At 41.1% G+C, this 20,233-nt stretch overlaps 1 protein-coding gene across 2 annotated transcripts in view; it reads left to right on the top strand.

Annotated features, from left to right (window-relative positions):
• The window catches only part of MCRS1 (microspherule protein 1), a 554,896-nt gene that overhangs the window by 344,427 nt on the left and 190,236 nt on the right, over positions 1-20,233 (top strand). The window lies entirely within an intron of this gene.

Here is a 20,233-nt window from a genome sequence, read left to right as displayed (position 1 = left end):
TGTGCAGAGGTCATCTGAATAGGGTTTTGGCTTTCCTTTGCTATTCCTTCATACATTTTCATGCATGAATTTCTAAATTAGCATTGCACCAATAATATATCCAGGGCTGAAGAAACTCCGATGTGAGCTCCTCCCTCTAGTTTGTTGACTGGTTTTTCCCTGGATGGAACTTATCCTTTCTCTCAAAGTCACTTTGAATCATTAGGGATCTTGAGTCTCTCTCTCATCCTGGTCTCTGAAATGAGGTACATCTCCAACTGTGAACTTCAAAATTAATTTATAAAGGTACATGTGTATGTATTTATCCAAATTTTAGATTTCTTCTCCATCTACAGATCTTCAGAATATTCCCCAAATATCACACTGTAAAAGTTCTGCCAGACTATCACATTGAAGAACTGGGGGGGGGGGGAGAGAAAACTTCAAGAATTTTATACAGTAGCAATTCAAAGGGAAATTGCCATCTTGTTCCCCCTCTCAGTTTCCCTTTAAGAACTCAAGTGTCAAACTGGTGTTTTTTTTTTGGGGGGGGGGTTTAGAAAGGCCATTTAAGCTGTGGTTTGAGAGTTCTATGAGGACAGGTACAGTTCAGATACCTAGGATGTAACTAGATACTATGCTTTCATCTAATGGCATTTTTAACCTTCAGATGCTTAAGAGTATAAAATTCTTAAGGTTAAAACTAATCTAGACAAGTACAAAAATGCTATTTTCTTGTAGGTGTTGAAAATTTTATTAATTTGGAACTGAGAATTAAACTTTTGTTAGCTGATTAACTTGACCTTCCCAATGCTTAGATCTCAGTTTGCTGCTTTTGGAAATGCTCTTCGTGTGAAACTTATTTATGGTAGTCCCCTGTTAGAGATCTGAAGACAGTACTTCAGTCTGTCTGGAGGCCACCTGTTATCCTATGCATAATTTTTAAATTTGACGAACACAAAATTTATTCACCAAGCAACAGCGTGATTGATTGAAAAGTTGCATTGAATTTGGCCACTGGCTAGAATAATAAAGATTCGGTTTTAATGAAATGAGCATGATTTTAAAATTGTATGCACATCTATATTTTTGTAGATGTACATTCTCTTATTAAATTACACAGTTGTCTCCAAAGAAAGCAATGATTTTTGTGATAAAACATTTCATATACCATTTTCTCCACATTGCCCATTAAACACTGACATTTATAAAGGTATTTTAAAATTGTTTGATGTACTGGACAATATTGAAAGGTTTCAGATATCTTAATAGGTAACATGCAGTTACAATATCTGTGTCAACTATAAAATACATTCAAACTGATACAAATAGAATAAAGAAAATATCTGTTAATGGAACAAAAAATATGTTTTCTCTACATTTCACATGCAATTCTGTGCTGTAATTAGCTACTGAGGGAGCTAAGGTTTTGCCTATGGCCTACTGTGAAACTAAAATGAACGCTTACAACTTTCCAACTTTTGTTTTTTCTGTGCCTTCTTTCTGTTAATATTCTGAGAAGACAACCCAGGAGGTCCATGTTCACAAATGAGATACTGAACATACAGGGTTTTGGTTTGTTTTTTTGACAGATACATCTGTAAACACAGTCTTCTTGTTATATTGGAATGTCTAACTGTTGCCATGCTTCTTTGCTGGTAACAGGGATTTGTAATAGAGCATTGTCATCAGTGTTATGGATAGTGCTATCTTTGGCCCTGTCCAGACCGGCCTGAAAGGCCAGCCTGGGGGCAGAGTCAGGGTATAGCGTCCTGACGACACATGCCTGACTCTGTCCCCCCAGGGTGCCCTGAGGCCACGTGCTGCTCTGGATGGCACATGGCATCCAGATGACGCAGTACCAAAGGAGCGTCATATAGCCACACCGCCACAGCTTTGGCGCTCTTTCGAGGGTGCAAAATGTGCCCTCGAAAGGCCAGATTGGGGCTGCAGCATGAGGTTGCCGCAGCTCTGATCCAGCTGAAGAATAGCTGGCTGGAGCCGCCCCTTCAGGGCTGTTTGTACAACCCCATAGATCAAAATAAGTAGCTTCCTTTTTTATTCAAAACACGAAGTCACTAATGTATCTTCTCTGATAGTTTTCTATTAATATCTGCTTGACAACCATTAATTTTTAAATGTTATATCTATACTGATTGCTATTAAAGCTAAATATTAGGAGAAACGGTCAGTATACAGTCATCCCTTCATATTTGTGGATTTAATTATTCACAGATTTCATTAATACGTTCTCTCTAGTACTGTCTAGGTCCTCCAGTGCAACTCTGTGGTCAACTTTAACTAAAAGTTGCACTGAAAGACCATTTGTAGCTACTCCAGTGCCATTCTATGGTCAGTGTATGTTGGACATTGACCACAGTTGCATTGGAGGACCTAGAGATTCCTAGAGAGGTGTCCTCTCAGGTAAAAACAGTGTTTTTGTTATTTGCGGTTTTTCCATATCCATGGGGGTCTTGTTCCCCTAGCGAATATGGAGGGACAACTATATAAGATGAGTCTTAAAGGTAACTAATTCAGCACTTTATCCCAGGCTTTCCGGTCTATATAGTATACTTGGGCTTTTGTTTTTTCTTAAATCCTCACTACTAGTTGAGTTAAGAGCTCAATTATGCATACTTTATCAGACATTAGCCTTAATCCAGCTTCACATGAATGAGTATCCACAAATGTGATGTCTTATTCTTTCACTGCCCTGGCAGCCCTCTACACCTGAAAACCTGTTCCAAAAGGTTTCCTCAGTTTCCACAACAGATTTTGAGGGTACATGGAGGGGATGGGGGAGAGAGAACCGACCATTGGATTCTATCCTGTATATTAGAAGTGATACAGGAACTCTTCAGTTGAGTTTCACTATTACTCTTGAAAGGATTCTTTTCTTTTTTAAAGTCATACCCCTTCATACTTTGGTTCAGTAAATACGTTCCACAAAACATGTTTATGTAATGCTGTGTTTTTGCAAATAAGTGCAAAAATTGGGGTTTGCTTTTTGAAATTTGAAATTTAAATTATTAATTAAGCTCCTTTTTGGTTTAATACAATTTGTGTTTTTGTTGACTAGCAGCAGAATTTCAGCATTTGCTTCTTACTGGTAGAGAAGAAAAATTCCCACAGCACTGCCAGTACAGGTTAGTTTAATCTGTAAGTACCTGATGTTTGTTTGAAATCCAGTACTACCAATACCATGTTAATACATCAGGATGGAGCCATAAGTAAGCTGAAGAAGGGTTACGGCTTATACACTGAAAAATAATAAATATACATGGGCTTCTATTTAGAAAGTGAAGGAATAATACAAGAAATGGCCAACTTGAATTTAACCTATGGCTTCATTTTAGTCAGATCTACAGTAGCAAATCTTTTAAGTTGAAGCCCATTTGACTAAGATTGGTTGAAAAAATAACCATAATCATTTTGGGGTTGAATTGGTATTTATGCCATTAACAGGAGTAATTAAATATTCTGATTATTTCTCCTTAGCAGTCCTCCTTACAAACACCTATCAGTACAGCTTTGCCACCTGACGAGTACATCTTTTCCTATGATGGGTATTAACTGATGTGAAATGCTGTGTTCTCTTGAAAAGCCTTGGTCCTAGTCTTTATTTCCTCCTCTGGGTTCTGGGTTTTCAGTTTTCTTTGATTATGTAAGCAGCTTATGTATTTTTATAGTGTTGCTTTTGTGCTTAAAAGTGGTTTGTGGGAAAATGTAGTTTACTTTTCTTGGGACTGTATGTTCTTCCTTTCTTTCATTTACTTCTGCTATGTCTAGCTAGCTTAATTGTGCGGCCTATGTCAATTAAAAACCTAAAGGTAGTACACTAAAGATTTTAGCAATCATTCAAGCAGTTTAATTAAAGGAAGTTGTGTACTTGCCACAGGAGTTGCTTAGTTGGTTGCTGCATCTGTATGACACTGCTGCAGCCTCTGTGCAATGTCCATTATGAGTCCATTTATTCACCATATTCAGACATACTTACATGGAGAGTCCTAAAATGTTTCAGTCTCCACTTGAGCAGTTTGGAATATTTCTTTAGACCTTAATGGACATGGCTAGGTTAAACTGTTGAGGATAGTGCTGTACTGTATATTAGGTGGATTGAATTTTTTGTTAATGGATCATTTGGATGACACTAGCTGTGTTCCCCTTTGAATTAGGGTACCACGAGCCAGGGAATGTGGAGGGGGCGCACACACTCCTTCCTCCTTCACCAATGCTTTGGCTAGCTCAGGCAAGCAAGCCAAGGCACTGAGGAAGATGGGAGGGCAGATGTGTGCAAACTCACCCCTCCTTCTCTGCTGCCTTATCTTCCTGAGCTGAGAGAGCCAGGACAGCAGAGACGGGGCGGGAACCAGCAGCAGTACTGCACTCCCCACAGTGGGCGGAGGGCTCAACCAGTTGTCATCCCTACTCTCAAATGCCACCTTGTGTGGTCCACACACCCCTAGTGACACTAGTGACTGTAGCTATGCTACAGTATTCTGAGACCATTCTCTTTGGCTAATGAAAATGCTCTATAATACTGCACTAAATGAACCATAGCTGAGCTCAGAAGGAGGGGCGATGTGTACACTAGGAAAACTCTTATTAAAGAGGTTTACCCATCCATTAATAAATTGAACAGTATAGCCCTGAGGATGTATAAAAGATGTTCATTCTTCTGGTAATTTTAATTTTAATTTCTCTAGTGGTCAGTGTTTTAATGTTTTATGAAAGAATGATCATCTGAATAATCTGCCACAGTTATTTACTGTGGAGGCATAATACTGATGCCAGTTCACTATTATCAGTATTCCATAGCTGAAAGGTTCTGTTGGTTTATTCTTAATTGGGAGATTTACCTGCTTGAACATTAAAAATCCATCATTCATTTTAGAAAAGCCCTCCTTTTAAAATAAATTCAGCTATATTTTGTAAGATGAGAAGTGTTAAAAAGTGGATGTCTTGCTAGGAAAACAATTTTGAATAGACCTCCTTGTTTCTTATTAGAGGATTTAATAAAAATTTTAATTCATTCTCATTAAGGAATATTATTTTAATAATAATAATAATAATAATAATAATAATAATAATAATATATTGTTGTTGTTGTTGTTGTTGTTGTTGTTGTTTGAATTCAGGGGGTACCCTGGGAGTGCATATGTCACCAAGATTCAGTATATATGGATACTAGAGCATATAGTTATTCCTTTGTGTACAGTAGTACCTACACAGGTTGTACAATTCTCAGTTATGCTGGAGAAACATTTAGGTCACAGGATGGGATGCTGCTACACACAAGATTATGACTACACTATTGGATATTTAAGTCATTCAGATCCTGGCACTAAGAGTGCCAACAGGATTATATCTGCTGTGATTTGTTGATGCAGATTCTTTTAACACTAGTGATATTTTAGCAATATTGTATATTCTGTAGCACTGAATATATTAATGTTTCTTAGTACACATTGATTAACTAAAGCTGAATTTACTTCATTTCTCACAGTAACCAGTTTTTTATTTTGTAAAAAAAAAATTGGAGGGGGGGAAGAATACATTCTGAACATTTGTCCGTATTGATACTGGGTTGATTTATATTTGCCAAGTGCTCTACATGGTATGAAGCAGCTAGCTTCTGTCCTGCTTATTTCCACACAGCAACTTTGTTATGAGTGACCACTGAAGTATTTTGTCAGTTTGAATACTGTAACAACAGACCTAGTAATCTTACTCTGGTCATATGAAATCAAATTATGTAGTCCTACAGACACCAGCAGTACCACAAAGCAAAGGAATTTATTTCAGACCTGGCAAATTGGTAAGTAACTCTGTTTACAATCAGCTTACAATCAGCCTTTGGTTGATGAAAGTAATATAAAGATGGAAATGCAAATACAGACGATTTGTTTGTATTTCGCCAATTATTACTTTTATGAATAGCATCTTCAAATGTACAATTCTTAAAAGCTGTGTGTATTCCTTTGTTTATTAAACTCTTTAGTCATAGCAAATCATTGTGTCCGAGTATTCTTCACGTCCCTGAGTCTTGGAATATTTGCACAGCATTATTTCTCATGTTGTAATTGAATATTGCAGCAAGAAGCATTTGTGAAAATATATCAAAGCACTTTTGTAAAGATCTTGTGCACTCTTACTGGGAAGCAAGGTCTATTGAACATGATAGAGCTTATTAAAGTAAACTTGTATAGGGTTAGGCTTCTTAATTGAAAATAGGGTGACTTTTGGTTAGATTGAGAATGGGAGGCATTGGATTCAGAAGAGGGCAGAAATCTCTAGAGGAGTCTGAGAGTGAGTCGGCAAGGAAGAATTGTCAAAAGATTTCTTCCATGCCTACTTACTCTGGAAGGGAGCTTCCTCTGGATTCTGGTAGCTTCTGTTAATAGTACAATAGTAACAGTCTCCCTGAGGAGCTCCGTCTCATAGCCCCCCTAGAAACATTTAAAAAGAGACTTAAAACCTTTCTTTTTTGCCAAGCCTCTTCCCCCCGAGGAATGAAGTTGAGCGCTCTTGATGCCATCGATTCTCTGCCTTACCCTATGAATTGTATTTGTATAATTGTATTACTTGTTTTTATTTATTTTTATGAGATGTTTTTAATAGTTTTAAAGTCTGTAAACCGTTTTGATCTAGGGAAAAACGGTATACAAATAAAATTTATTATTATTATTATCTAATCTGCACCCAATGTAGTGGTTAGAAATAGCCCAAATAATGTGCTGTGTCTGAGATGTTAGAAAAGTTGCACTTGTACATAGCTGTAAAGGAGGAAATTTGCTGTCCGTTCGCCACTCCATTTCTCTGTCAGTGGGGAAAAAGCTATGATTGAAAGAGACTGCTTACACCAGTTTCAGAATCTTTAAAAAGGAATATATTACTCCATCTACTGCTTTTTTTTCTCATGTAAAAATAACTTGATTTCAAGGATATGATGTGAACTCTGCATTTCTCTTATGTAAAGCCTCACCATACATAAAAAGGGACAAGGGGACACCAAGTACTGCGGACAATACTCTCAATGATAGAGGGCGAATTGGGCCAAGAAAATAACAATCAACTAGAAAGAATGACCAGTGGTGTTCAATAATGCTGCACTGATGTAAAGAGCATATGAAATAAACATGTTGAACCTGAGGTCTTCACATAAGCATCACCGAAATCTGGTGGAATCAGTCTCATGATTGGAATGTAGCAATGAAAGGGTATTGCCTATTCCAAAGAAAATAACCAAACAAAAAAGAGTAGCATTATATGTTAAGGATGTGTACACTTGTGATGTGGCTTAGAGCATGGAAACAGCGTCTTTGGGTAAAAAGGGAAGGGCCTGGGACGGGTGCCAAAGCCCATCCTTTCGGCCGAAAGGGCCCCTTGGAACCCTTCCGGCCAAAGGGAAGAGCCGAAGGGAAGGGCCTGGGACGGGTGCCCAGGCCCTTGCCTTCGGCCAAAAGGGCTCCAAGGGGCCCTTGAGGCCGAAGGGGAGGGAGGCCGAAGGGAAGGGCCCTTGCAGCCCCAGGCCTCCCTCCAGAGAGAGAGGCCTGGGGCCTCATGGGCCGAGAAGGAGCCCGCGGAAGTGGCCTGCCGCCTCTGCGGGCTCCCCCACAGCCCTTGCAGCCCCAGGCCTCTCTCTCCACATTAGGGATATGCCATCCCTAAGTGGCGGTGGCCTTGGCGGCGGCAAGACCAGGCTGGGGCCGGTCCTGATGCCCCGCCGGGCCGGGAGTTGCTGACCTCTAGATTAGCATATCAACTAAGATGTTCAGGGAAGACAAGACAAGATTTAGGCGGGTTACAGACGGGCAGGGGAGGACATCTTGGAGGTGTATTTAGCTGAATGTGGAGCCTCCAGACGGCCCGCCCCGGGGGCGTGCTTCAGGTGTTGGAGCTTCCACACGGGGGGCAATGAAGACGCCTCACCTGGGTCCGTTTCGGACCCGGAGCTTCCATACCGCCGCCTCGGCACATTCAAGCTCCGGGGTCTCTTTTTTTTTTTTTTTCCCCCTTTGCCGGCTGGCGAATGCGCAGCTGCGCAGGGCTAAGCAGCGGCGGCAGAAAGCCTATGGGCACATTTAAAGTGCCCAAGCCCCTTTAAAACAATGGTGGTCTCCTGCCAGCTGGTGATCAGCTGGTGTTGGCATGCTTGTCCACTTGCACTTTGCCAGTGTCAGCAGCATCATAGATGCCTCCTCTCCTTTGGTCCCCGTGCTCCTGCTGAATCTGCAATGCGCAGCCACAGCTGTCCCCCTGCCATCTCCCCTCACCTCCCTTGTACATATGTCAATATTTACAGTTTTAGCGTTTTTTATTGTTAGGTGAAAATGGCAGAGGAATGTGTGTAGGGGTGCACTTTAAAGTCCAAACTTTCCAAGCAGCGCATGCGTACATGTTCCTCTAGGGTTAGGGTTACGAGGCTTAAAATACGCCGCAGCTGTGCCGCAGCTTCCACAACTCCATGGCAGCGGACGTTGCAATTAAAGCTTCACTGCAAACTGCGCATGTTCCAAGACCCCAACTCACTATGCGACGGAGCTTTTAAATGGGCAACTTAAAGTAGCGGCGTAGCAATTCTGGTGTACCGGTGCAGCAGCTCTCATGGCTTCTTCCACTTCTCGATATGTGTCAGCATTCAGGTAGGACTGCTCCAGTTTCTGCAGTTACTCCAGTTTCTGGGACCATATAGCTAAAATGTCAGCTGTCTCAGTATGAGACCAAGACGTCCCCCTGCCTTTTTTCGGGGTGCTGGTGGATGGCTGAGCCATCCTGCCTGGTGGCAAAGGGGAGCCGCCACACAGCTGTGCCAGGAGCAGCCGAACTGTGCCCTTTCCCAGGTGAAAATGGCGCAGGAATGTGTGTAGGGGGTCACTTTAAATCCCAAACTTTCCCTTTTCACTTTCTACAACCAAAACATCCGCCGGCAAAAGTTACAACTTCCCGCGGTTCTAGCAACGCATGCGCAGAACTGGCTCTAGGGTTAGGGTTACGAGGCTTAAAATGCGCAGCAGCTGTGCCTCAGCTTCCACAGCTGTATGGCAGCGGACGTTGCAATTAAAGCTTCACTGCAAACCACGCATGTCCCGGACCCCGACCCATTATGCGACGCAGCTGACACGGAGCTTTTAAACCGGCAACTTATATTTGCGGCGTAGCAATTCTGACGTATCGGTGCAGGGGCTTACAGACGGAGCTGCGCACGTACGCATCAAACAGAAAAGAAGCGGAAAAAAGCAGCACCTTTTTAATGCCGCTTCTTCCCGCTTGGGGCGTGCAGGGGGCGTGTTCATGGCGGCATTCAGGTAAAGCCCGTCTGAAGGCTCTACCTTCATGACGTCATGAGTACATCCCTTTTTGCCCGTCTGTAACCCGCCTATGTTTAGAAAAGGATACATCAGAATTTGAAAAGTGTGTTTGGAAGAAAATAATGTATTGCCAAACTTTAATAAATTGTTGTTAAGACCTTACACAGAGGAAGAACAAATTGAAGAGTGTGAAATGGACAAGGAATGTAGGCCAAATTAATTAGATCAATGGGAGAAGGTATGGGCTAAAAGGTTTAAATTTTCTTGTTATGATCTTGAGAATTATTTTAAGATGATGTGTAGATGGTATATGACCCCTGATAAATTATATGAAAGTGTAAATAACAAATATTGGAAATGTAATATGTTGTGTCCTTTTACCACCAATGGTAAAAAAGCAAGAAAATGTTGGTTAAAAATTAGGAGGTTGATAGAGATAATATGTATACCTTCATTATTTATCTTAAATGTGATAGACCTTGAAGAGAAATCTGAAATCTAGAACAATATTTTAATCTGTTACATGATCACAGCAGCAAGATTACTACTATATGCTAATTACTGGAAGCAGCAGAAAATTTTGAGTGTTGAAGAACAGAAAGAAAAACTATTGGATTTTGCTGCATCAGACAAGTTGACTAAGGTCAAAATCACGCTGCTGAAATAATCCAGTTTGAGACCACTTTAACTGACCTGGCTCAGTGCTAGGAAATCCTAGGAACTAGTTTATTGTGGCACCAGAGCTCTCTGACAGAAAAGGCTAATAATCTCACAAAACTACAGTCCCAGAATTCCCTACCATTGAGCCAAGGCAGTTAAAGCGGTCGTAAACTGGACTATTTTTGCAGCGCATTTTGGACCCATGTTGATGAAAGGAACTTTGCAATCTTTTATAGAAGAACAGGAGATAAATGCAATTATAGAATTTGATATTTAAGAGAAATATTTTCTCTACTACAGAAAAGACTGTTTATATAAATGGATGTAGTTTAGAGAGGAAATTTTATGCACAGAGTTGAATGACTAGCCAGAGATGTGCAGGAAATTTACAAGGAAGATGGGGATGGGGTTGTTTCTTGTACTAGTCTGTATGTAAGAACTTGAAGAGCTAACATGGTGTAGTGATTTTAGTATTGGACTAGGACACGTGGGTATCAAGTTTCAAATCCCCATTTGGTTATGGCTATGAGAGTCAGCACGGCATAGTGGTTTGAGTGTTGGCCTGTGGATCTGGAGATCAGGGTTTAATTCCCAGCTTGGCCATGGAAACCCACTGGGTGACTTTGGGCAAGTCACACTCTCCCGGCCTCACGGGACAGCAATGGCAAACCTCCTCTGAACAAATCTTGCCAAGAAATCTCCATGGCTTTAGGGTTGCCATAAGTCAGAAATAACATGAAGGCACACAACAAAAAACAAACATGTAAGAACTTGAAGAGCCAGCATGATGTAGTGATTTCAGTGTTGGACTAGGACACTTGGACACCAAGATTCTGATCTCCATTTGGCTGTGGAATCCTACTGGGTGACCTTGAGGAGGTTATATTCTCAGCCTTCAAAGAAGGGAAGGGCAAACCCCTGCTTAACAAATCTTGCCAAGGAAACCCCTTAATAGGGTTGCCTTAGGCCAGGATCACCATACATCGGAATGACTTGAAACCACACAATCACAATGTAAGGACTTATCAATTGCTATTTCTGTCTGGTGCTATCATAGCCGTGTGTGTGTGTGTGAAGCATGTATGTGTTTTTATTGCCCACAAAACTGAAAAGTTAAATTGATTTTAAGTAATCCGCTTGCAGGAAATTACTATCAAAATATAAGATTTAGACTACAAAGCTTTGTTTTCTGAAAGGTGTTAATAGTCTGCTTGTAGAAACATTTGGGTGATGATTAAAAATTGCTTGTCTGCAGTCCTCCAGACTTCCATTTTGGGGAGCATGAAAAGGAAACTCAGGGAATTACAGTCCAACAACATCTGGAGGGCTATGCATTCCCTACCCCTGCTTTGTTTGGTGTCATCCCTCATTAACTCTTCATATTTTACCACTCTGAGCAGCATGGTAAAGGAGTGGCCTTTGAATCAAGGAGCTTCCTCAATAATGGTATGTGGAGCTTTTTAAAGTGCTGGAAATTACTTGAAGCTAGTTAATCTCATAGGGTCAAAATACCCTAAAGAGCCCCTCTGATCTTGGAAGCCATGCAGGGTCAGCCCTGGTTAGTACTTGGATGGGAGATTGCCAATAAATAGCAGGTACTGTAAGCTACATTTCAGAGAAAAAAACTGGTAAAGCTACTTCTGAATCTTCCTTGCCTAAGAGAACCCTATGAAAGTCATAAATTGATGGATGACTTGAAGGCACATCCTGATATAGTTGACCTCATAAGTTAAATAGAAATGTTAATTTCACTGATTTTAAGGGTTCCCAGTGGTTGGCATCTGCCTCTCCTTTCTCCTCTATACCCTTATTAGCCATTCAAAGGCTGCCTATGACCTTCTAGAATCTGTTCTTTCTGCTGCTTTGATTCTGTTCTCTAATGCAATGCTTCACTCTCTCACCATTCACTCATGGATCGGTGATCTTATGATGGTACTTGCTTTGGAAGTGGTCCAGGGACAACACACAGTTCACCTACAAGGGAACAGTTTTCTAAAGCACCCAAAGCTCTTTTGTCAGTGTTTTGGTGATGATAGTAGAATTTCCTTCTACCTGTTCACCAACAGAAGCAAAATTGTACTCAGGAATTTTAATCTTGGTAACAGTATCACTGCAATTAATAAACTGCATAGCTATATAGTACTCATTTTATGATGCAGGATAAGTGAAATGATGATTCAGAGTAATTCAACTTGCCATTACAGAAAGAAAAACTTAGCAGGAAACATATGTATAAGATCTGTTTGCCTTTCAGTAAAAGTTTACAAAGAGGACTAACTATAAGCAGAATAAGACACTTCACTTTGAATTTAAATAATAAAATATTAAGTTAAAAATAATAAAATGCCAGTAGTGAAAGAAATTGTAATAATTAAAAGTTTGGGAGACAAAACAGACTTCACCTGACACTAAAGAGCTAACAAAGTAAGTGGCCTTTAGTATCTGGGAAGAGTAGTCAACAACTGCAAAGCCAACGCCACCGAAAAGGTTTTATATCTGCTCTATGAGTGAGAGCATCAGTGTATATACTCTGCCTAGCATTAGATCCTTGAAACCTCAAGAATAATAACAAAATAGAGGCTGCATTCACACTGCAGGAATAATCCAGTTTGACACACTTTAACTCCCATGTCTCAATGCTATGGAATTCTGAGAACTGTAGTTTGTTATGGTATCAGAGCTCTGATAGAGAAGACCAAATGTCTCACAAAACTACAATTCCCAGAATTCCATAGCATTGAGTCATGGCATTTAGTAATTCTGTACTAGCTTAGTGTGACTATGAGCAAGAGGAGTATGGAGGTATGGCTGGCCAAGTGCTGACAAAATCCTTGAGATAGGGCTGAGATTTCCTGAGGGAAAGGGAAGATTCATCCATTGCTAAAACCACCAAAGTGTTAGGGTTTGTTTTTTTAATTTTGAGATGTTTGATCTCATATATCTGCGTAAGCTTTCAGAATCCACCTATTTTACCTTTACATCGTTTCTGGGGCGGGGGAGCTTTTTGATTTTGATTTTAGTTTAATTGAAATGTTTTGAAAATTTCATTGACATTTAATTGTAAGTGACACAGGACAGAGATTGTTATATTTATTGTTGTTTATTGTTTGCCTTCAAGTCTTTTCTGATTTATGCTGACCCCATCACGGAGACTTTCTTGGCAAGATTTGTTCAGAGTGGATTTGTCTTTGCCTGTCTCTGAATGGGACAGTCTTGAATTGCCCAAGATGACCCAGTGGGTTTTTATGGTCCAGCGGGGATTTGAATCCTAGGCGCGTTACAGACGCACCTGTAGGCGCACCTTTCCCCGCCGGATCGGGGCCTCAGTGGCCAGAGCGGCAGCCGCTGAAGCCCTGATCCGCCGCTTTCCGGGCTGCGGGGAAGCAGCAAAAGACCCCTTCCCCGCGGCCTGGAAAGGGGTGTCCTTGGGGCTTCAAGCCCCAAGGACACCCCGCGGCGGCGGGGAGAAGGAGAAAGGGGCCATTTGGCCCTTTTCTCCTTTGGTCCACTGGGCACAGTGGCCGAAATGGAGCTCCTTCCAGGGTCACGGAAAGGGCACCCTAGGCGTCCTGCCGTGACCCCAATATGTCACAACCATGCTGCCTCATTTGGAGGCGGCGCGGTCGTCACGTATCGATGGCGGCGGCGGTGTGGAATGGCCGCCACCATTTTGTGTGTGCGGAGCGCACGCTAGGGTTAGGGCAGTGCGGAAGCACCGCCCCCTCTTAACCCTAGTACATGCTCTGCGCGTACTTTTTAGCCCGTCTGTAACGGGCCCTAGTCTCCAGAGTTATAGTCCAACACTCAAACCACTACACCAGGCTGGCTCTCTAGGTTGGTGTGTTGTGTGCCTTCAAGTCATTTCCAACATCAGGTGACCCTAAGGTGAACCTATCACAGGATTTCCTTGCCAAGATTTGTTCAAAGGAAGTTTGCCATTGCCTTCCTCTGAGGCTGAGAGCATGGGTTTTATGGCCAAGCTGGGAATCAAACTGATCTCCAGAGTTGTACTACAACATTCAAGCCACTATGCCACACTATAAAAATGAATAGGAGCCATCTCATAAAAAAAAGAAGCAGCAAAATGGATTTTTTGACTAATGTTACTGTGGCAGTCTTTTTTTAACATAAAAAACCATAAGAACCCAAGAAAAAAATAGTCACAAGATCCTTTAAAACTAATCAGGTATACTTAATACTTCACAATATGCACCAACTCTCCTAAAATGATTTTATTAACACTTATTATCTTCCAGGAATTCTTTCCTCTTCTAGTTGAGGAAATGTAAAAATCACGGTAGTTAAATAAACAGTTCAATGGGTTTCATTGAACAAAAGCAAAGCACTGGTGGATATAATTACACACTGGTCAGGCTGGTTTACCCAACTGCTCTCTGATCCCATTGGCACAGACAACAATACAGTTTTACCTTCTTCCTCTAGTACTTTGGTTTTTGTGTTCTTTGCTTTACCTTTATTGTCTACAAAAGTCAATCTGATTTTAAAGAGCAATGCATTACCTTTTAAATGAAGTACTAGTATCACACAGTTAATAAAGTAAATGTGTTCCTGAGCATTACATCTTTAACAAAAAATGTGGTACTACAGGGAGAAATACCATGGAATAAATATGACAGGGTTGTTGTGTACCTTCAAGTTGTTTGTGACTTATGGTGAACCTAAGGCGACTCTATCACAGAGTTTTCTTGTCAAGTTTCTTCAGAGGGGGTTTGCCATTGCTATCATCTGAGGCTGAGAGTGTGTGACTTGCCCAAGGTCATCCAGTGGGTTCCGTGGCCAAGCAGGGATTCAAACCCTGTTCTCTACAGCTGTAGTCCAATGCTCAAACCACTACATCATGCTGGCTGTGATCCTTCACCATAGAAAAGAAGAGCAGTTCAACATGTTGCAACAAACTTTGCATCCAAAACTAACAACATGTACCTGTGAATGAAACAACGAGATTAGGTAAGCCTCGCATAAGTAAATAAAAACATTTTGAATCCTTGAGAGACCACTTGAAATCTTCTTCCAAAGTTCAGCCAAACAAACAAACAAAATACAACCGTATGTTAATCCTACTTATTTTATTTTTGGTGCCCAGACTAATAGATCTGTGCTTCTTCAACTTTATAGGGGTCGCAGGTCAGGCAGGCTTATTGCTTTCTCCCTTTTCTCTCTGTTTTGGTGTTCAGTATGCTCACATGCTCTCAGCCTCAGAGGAAGGCAATGGCAAACCTCCTCTGAACAAATCTTGCCAAGAAAACTGCATAATAGGTTTGCCATATCTTGGAGCCAACTTGAAGGAACACAACAGGCACACATGCACTGAAAGGGATTCTACTTACCGTGCCTGTTGTTGACAGGCACACACAGTTGCAGTAGGATCAGCTAAAGCAAAATCCCATTATTACCCAGCTGAATATTTTATTGCATTGTTTACTGTAAGCACACTACTGTAATCTAACACTAAAAGTCAGTATTTTTCCAACCTTCTTTCACCGTCCTCCCAATACCACCGCTACTAAAACATCCATCTGGACAAGGAAGAAAAAGGGAGGCTGGGAGAACATATAAAGTGTTTGTAAAAAGGAAAGTAAGGCAGGCCTGTGCCTCAGGGCGAATAAAAATATCCTTCAAGCTAGCAAAAGGGCAGTTAGGGAACAATTTGGGCAAACAAGGATTTGCTTGTTTTCAGGGCAGGCTCTACTAATATGTCAAGTGAGGGAACCACCTTGGGATAGATGATAAAGGGATAGAGATAGATGTCGAGGGACAGGAAGGAGCAGCAAGGTGGACTGCCCTGCACTCCTGCTGCCTTCAAATGCGTTGTCTCATTGTCACTGTTGAAGAATTACTGTATTCAGTTACCCTTCTGGCTGGTTTCTGTATGTGCAATGGAGTGTCTGCCATCTTAACTTTTCACTTCAAGTAGCAAAAATTCTTGAGCTGGCTCCTGTTTTTCCCCTTTGCAGCCATTGGCTGTTTAGTAAAAATTGATCCCAAATATTAGCTTTCAACTTTATCTTGGCTCTCACCTCACTTCCAGTCTCTCTGTATTATCACCACCATCAGTTCTTAAATTACTCATATGAATTCCCTCCCAATGTCATCAATTTCACTTATGAAATTGATGGAGGGAAAGTCCCAAAATAGCTTTAATGTACCTTCAAATGTTAACAATTAGACTTCAGTATCCCCATGATACCTAGTTGCAAATGAAATAAAAGTATGGCAAAAGACCAGGCACAAGATATGCAGGACATATCACAGGGTTCATAGCATCTTTGACCATTTGGCAGCCACAGCTTTTAATAATCATACACTTATTTATTCCAGCGCTGGAGATAATAAACATGCTTTTAAAGATACAGGATTCTGCCCAGACTCCTGAAGATGTCCTAACATTTCTGATGAACTACACTGAAAATTGGCAAGATTTTGAAGTCTCTGGACATCTCAAGACTGACATGATCTCAAATAAATAAAAATAAAATAAATTTTAAAAGGGATACAGAGACAAGACAAAAGAGAGACTACAGATTCAGTTCCAACAGTGTGTGGCTCAAAGGAATAAATAGGAGATGGGCCCCTAAGTACAGCAGAAATGACTTGCCACACTTCGGAGTGACACAATGTTCATCCAAAAACCATTTACTGCCAGAGCCCAGGGGTTGCCCCACTGATCATGGCTAGCAAAAGAAAACAAAATGATAATTTATACTTACAGTGCCTTGTTTGTATTATATATTTTAAGACCCAAGCATTTTAACAAGTCTTCAAAATAAAGAATAAATGCCAATGGTTGCATAGTGCCCATAATTTTTTTCTTTTCACAGCTCCTACAGATAAAGAACTTTTGCATGACAACTCACAGATTTTAATTTTTATTAAACGGAATTACCGCACTTAGCTCTACATCTGTAATAATCACCAAAGCTTGGATCCTATCCTATGGAATTTAAATTTGGAATATGTTTCATTAAAACCAATGTCATTTACTTTTGAGAAACCAGGCAATGCTAGAAGCTGTAACCTAAGACGGTAGGAAAAGAGCGGGTAGGAAAAAATAGCTCTCAGGCTGCAGTGGCTAAACACTTTAGAGTAAGCTCCTGGGAGTAGTGGGGAGTGACAACAAAGTGTCCCACATCGGGCTACTTGCACGCAGCAAAATGTTGAGCTGGCTCTGCTTACTTCCAAGTAAAATAAGCAAACAAGCCTTTGCAGTTACTTACTCAATAGTATGATCCACCATACAGGTGGGCAGACTTAATGAATGAAATCATGGTCCTGTGTTTGCAAGACCCAAGCAGGGCTGTTGATAACGGAGTGACTCATTTATTGTTGTTGTGTACCTTCAAGTCGTTTCCAACTGACGTCAAGGTTATCATGGGCTTTTCTTGGCAGGATTTGTTCAGAGGGAGTTTTGCCATTGCCTTCCTCTTCAGCTGAGAGAGTGTGACTTGCTCAAGGTCACCCACTGGGTATCCATAGATGGGCAAGGATTCAAACCCTGGTCTCCAGAGTTGTAGTCCAACACTCAAACCACTACACCATGCTGGCTCTCATTGACTCATTCACAGAGACTAGACAGCAGTCAACAGCAAATGATCCACCAGGATTAACTCAGACACACCTTTACTGCAACATAAACAGGCCATGGACTGCAGCTTTAGCTTCACAGTTCTATGTGCAGTTAACCTGACAATGAGACCTGCTGAACAGAATGAGGAAAATATTTTGTTTTATGCCAGAGAGATGAATCTTGGTGAATTCTTGTTCAGCTTTCATTTGCTGGAATATGTCTTTTATGTTACTTTATTCACAAATGGTGCCTTGAGACCAGTGACAGAGCAGACTCAAGTGTTTCCCCTTGTTTATTTTATTTACACTGCACCCACTCGTTCCCATTTCTAATGTGTTCCTATGCATACAGAATGATCTGTTTGCCCTGTGGAGAATACTGAACAACTTTGTGGCCAATGATAGTGTATATCACACTGGAAGATTGGTAGCTGTATAACTCCCTGAAGTTATCATCCTGAGTGTTATCAGAGTAGATATGATTATATATATTTGGCAGCGAGTTTTGCTTCAAGATCTGAGCTGATTTTGCTGGATTTCCGCTGTTGTTAGTAAGTTACCTTTTCAAGTTGGGTGTCTACCACCCAAGGTGTGTTCAAAGAAAAAAACCAGTGGGAAACAGCTGAACCAAAAAATTCATAAGAAGGTTCAGTGTCATCTGCTGTGGCTTAAATGGACAAAAGAAAAGAAAAAGGAAGACACTTTGAAAATCTCACCATGTGTGAATCAGCTCACCAGTGCAAATGAGTCATGTTATCAACCGATTGTTTTCAAAGCGATAACCTTGTTAGTCTATCACAGCATAAAAAGGAAAAGAGGGTGGAAGGAAGAGAAGGGATCTTGTGGCACCTTTGACTTATTTCAGCATAGGTTTTAGTGGCTATCAATTCACTTCTTCAGCTGCACTGATTGTTTGTTAACTGCCACTATTAAAGATAACTATGAAAACCCACTGGGAGCAAGTCACATATTCCCAGCTCTCAGAAAACCCTGTGATACATTTGCCTTAAGCTGGAAATGACTTGAAAGCACACACAATAATAACACTGTTTTTGTTTGTTATAGTTCAGTTCCTTGATTCCACTAGCCTCACTTATTGTTACTCATTCAAACAATGTTGATAACAATATAACAACTGGTGTATCCATGTATCAGCTGAAGTGAACTGTTGTCCATGAAGGCTCCAAGACCTGAAAATTTGCTTCATAGACTATATTTGCATACTTCATTTATATGCTGCCTTTCTCCCAAGATGGGACTCAAGACTACAACTCTCAGAATCACAAGTTTGGGGGATTCTGGGCACTGTAGACCAAAAGTTCTGGAGAAGAGTGCTAAGGATACTGTGGACAGGCAAGAAAGCAAACAAATGGGTTCTAGAACAGATCAAGCCTGAACTCTACCTGGAAGCCAAGATGACTAAACAGGCTGTCCTACTTTGGCCATATGCTGAGAAAGCATGACTCATTAGAAAAGGCAATGATGCTGGAGAAAGTGAAGGGAAGTAGAAAGAGAGGAAGACTGCATGCCAGATAATTGGATTAAATCAGAGTGACCATGGGCCTGAATGTGCAGGACCTGAGCAGAGTAGTAGAGTATAGGGCAGTGATGGTGAACCTATGGCACGCATGCCAGACGTGGCACTCGGAGCCCATTCTGTGGGCACACATGCTGTCACCCTAGCACAGAGTTTGCCAGAGTTTCTTACTAGAAAGCCAGAGGTACGTGGCACTTTGCAATAAATAAGTGTGGTTTGGGCACTCGGTCTGTGAAAGGTTCACCATCACTGATATAGGGGATCCTGGAGAAGTCTCATCCACAGGGTTGTCATTTTAAAATTTTATATTTACATATCTCTGGTTGAAAATTCTAAAGGTCCCTCCTTAAACTGCAAATCCTAGAATGCACCAGGAGAAATCCTGAGCAGTAAAAGTGGAATAGCAGCACTATAAGAGTGTAGTGTAGTGTGGTAATCTACTATCAAAGGTGCTACAAGATCTCTCTAAATACAATAACTAAGCAGTGAAGGGGAAGGCAGTGCCATCACTAAGGGGGTGCGGACCGTACCAGGTGACACCCTAAGGGGTGTGTGACACCACTGCTCCCAAACACCTATCTTTTGGCAGAAACAGGCTGAGAGAGGGTTTGCCTTCCCCTGAGATCATAGACCTCACTGAACTACAAACCCCAGAATGTAACAGGAGGCAGTCAGGGCAATAAAAGTGGAATAGCAGCACTATAAGAAAGAAGTTGGCAGCAAGAGCTTTCCTAGGCTACTTCCTCAGATGAAGAAGTAGACTTTAGTCTAGGAAAGATCATGCTGCCAACTTCTTTAAGTGAGTCTCAAAGGTGGTACAAGATCTGATTCCAGAGACTAACACAGCAATATCTTTGAATCTTCAACCTCAGGGGAAGGTGAAGGCAAACCCTCTCTGAACAATGCATTTCAACTGGCCAATAAAGGTATCACTGTTTGGTGGATTTTTGTTTGAATTTACTAAATGGCCAACACAGCTACTCCTGCATATTTCCCTAAATCTCTGCTACCCAAATTCCGTATTTTGGAAATTTTGGTTCGCTCTGAATGGTGTGTCCGTCTGATTGACTATTGTGTGTTTGATTGTACTCCTCAATATTTCTTTATTAAACTTAAAAGTCTCCCATCAGTTAGAAATAGTTTTCCTAGGCTGATGAGAAAG

The sequence above is a fragment of the Sceloporus undulatus genome, chromosome 2 (genome assembly GCF_019175285.1).
Source record: "Sceloporus undulatus isolate JIND9_A2432 ecotype Alabama chromosome 2, SceUnd_v1.1, whole genome shotgun sequence".
NCBI lineage: Eukaryota > Metazoa > Chordata > Lepidosauria > Squamata > Phrynosomatidae > Sceloporus > Sceloporus undulatus.
Note: the sequence above shows the minus strand (reverse complement) of the source record. Positions and strands in the feature narration are given on the sequence as shown.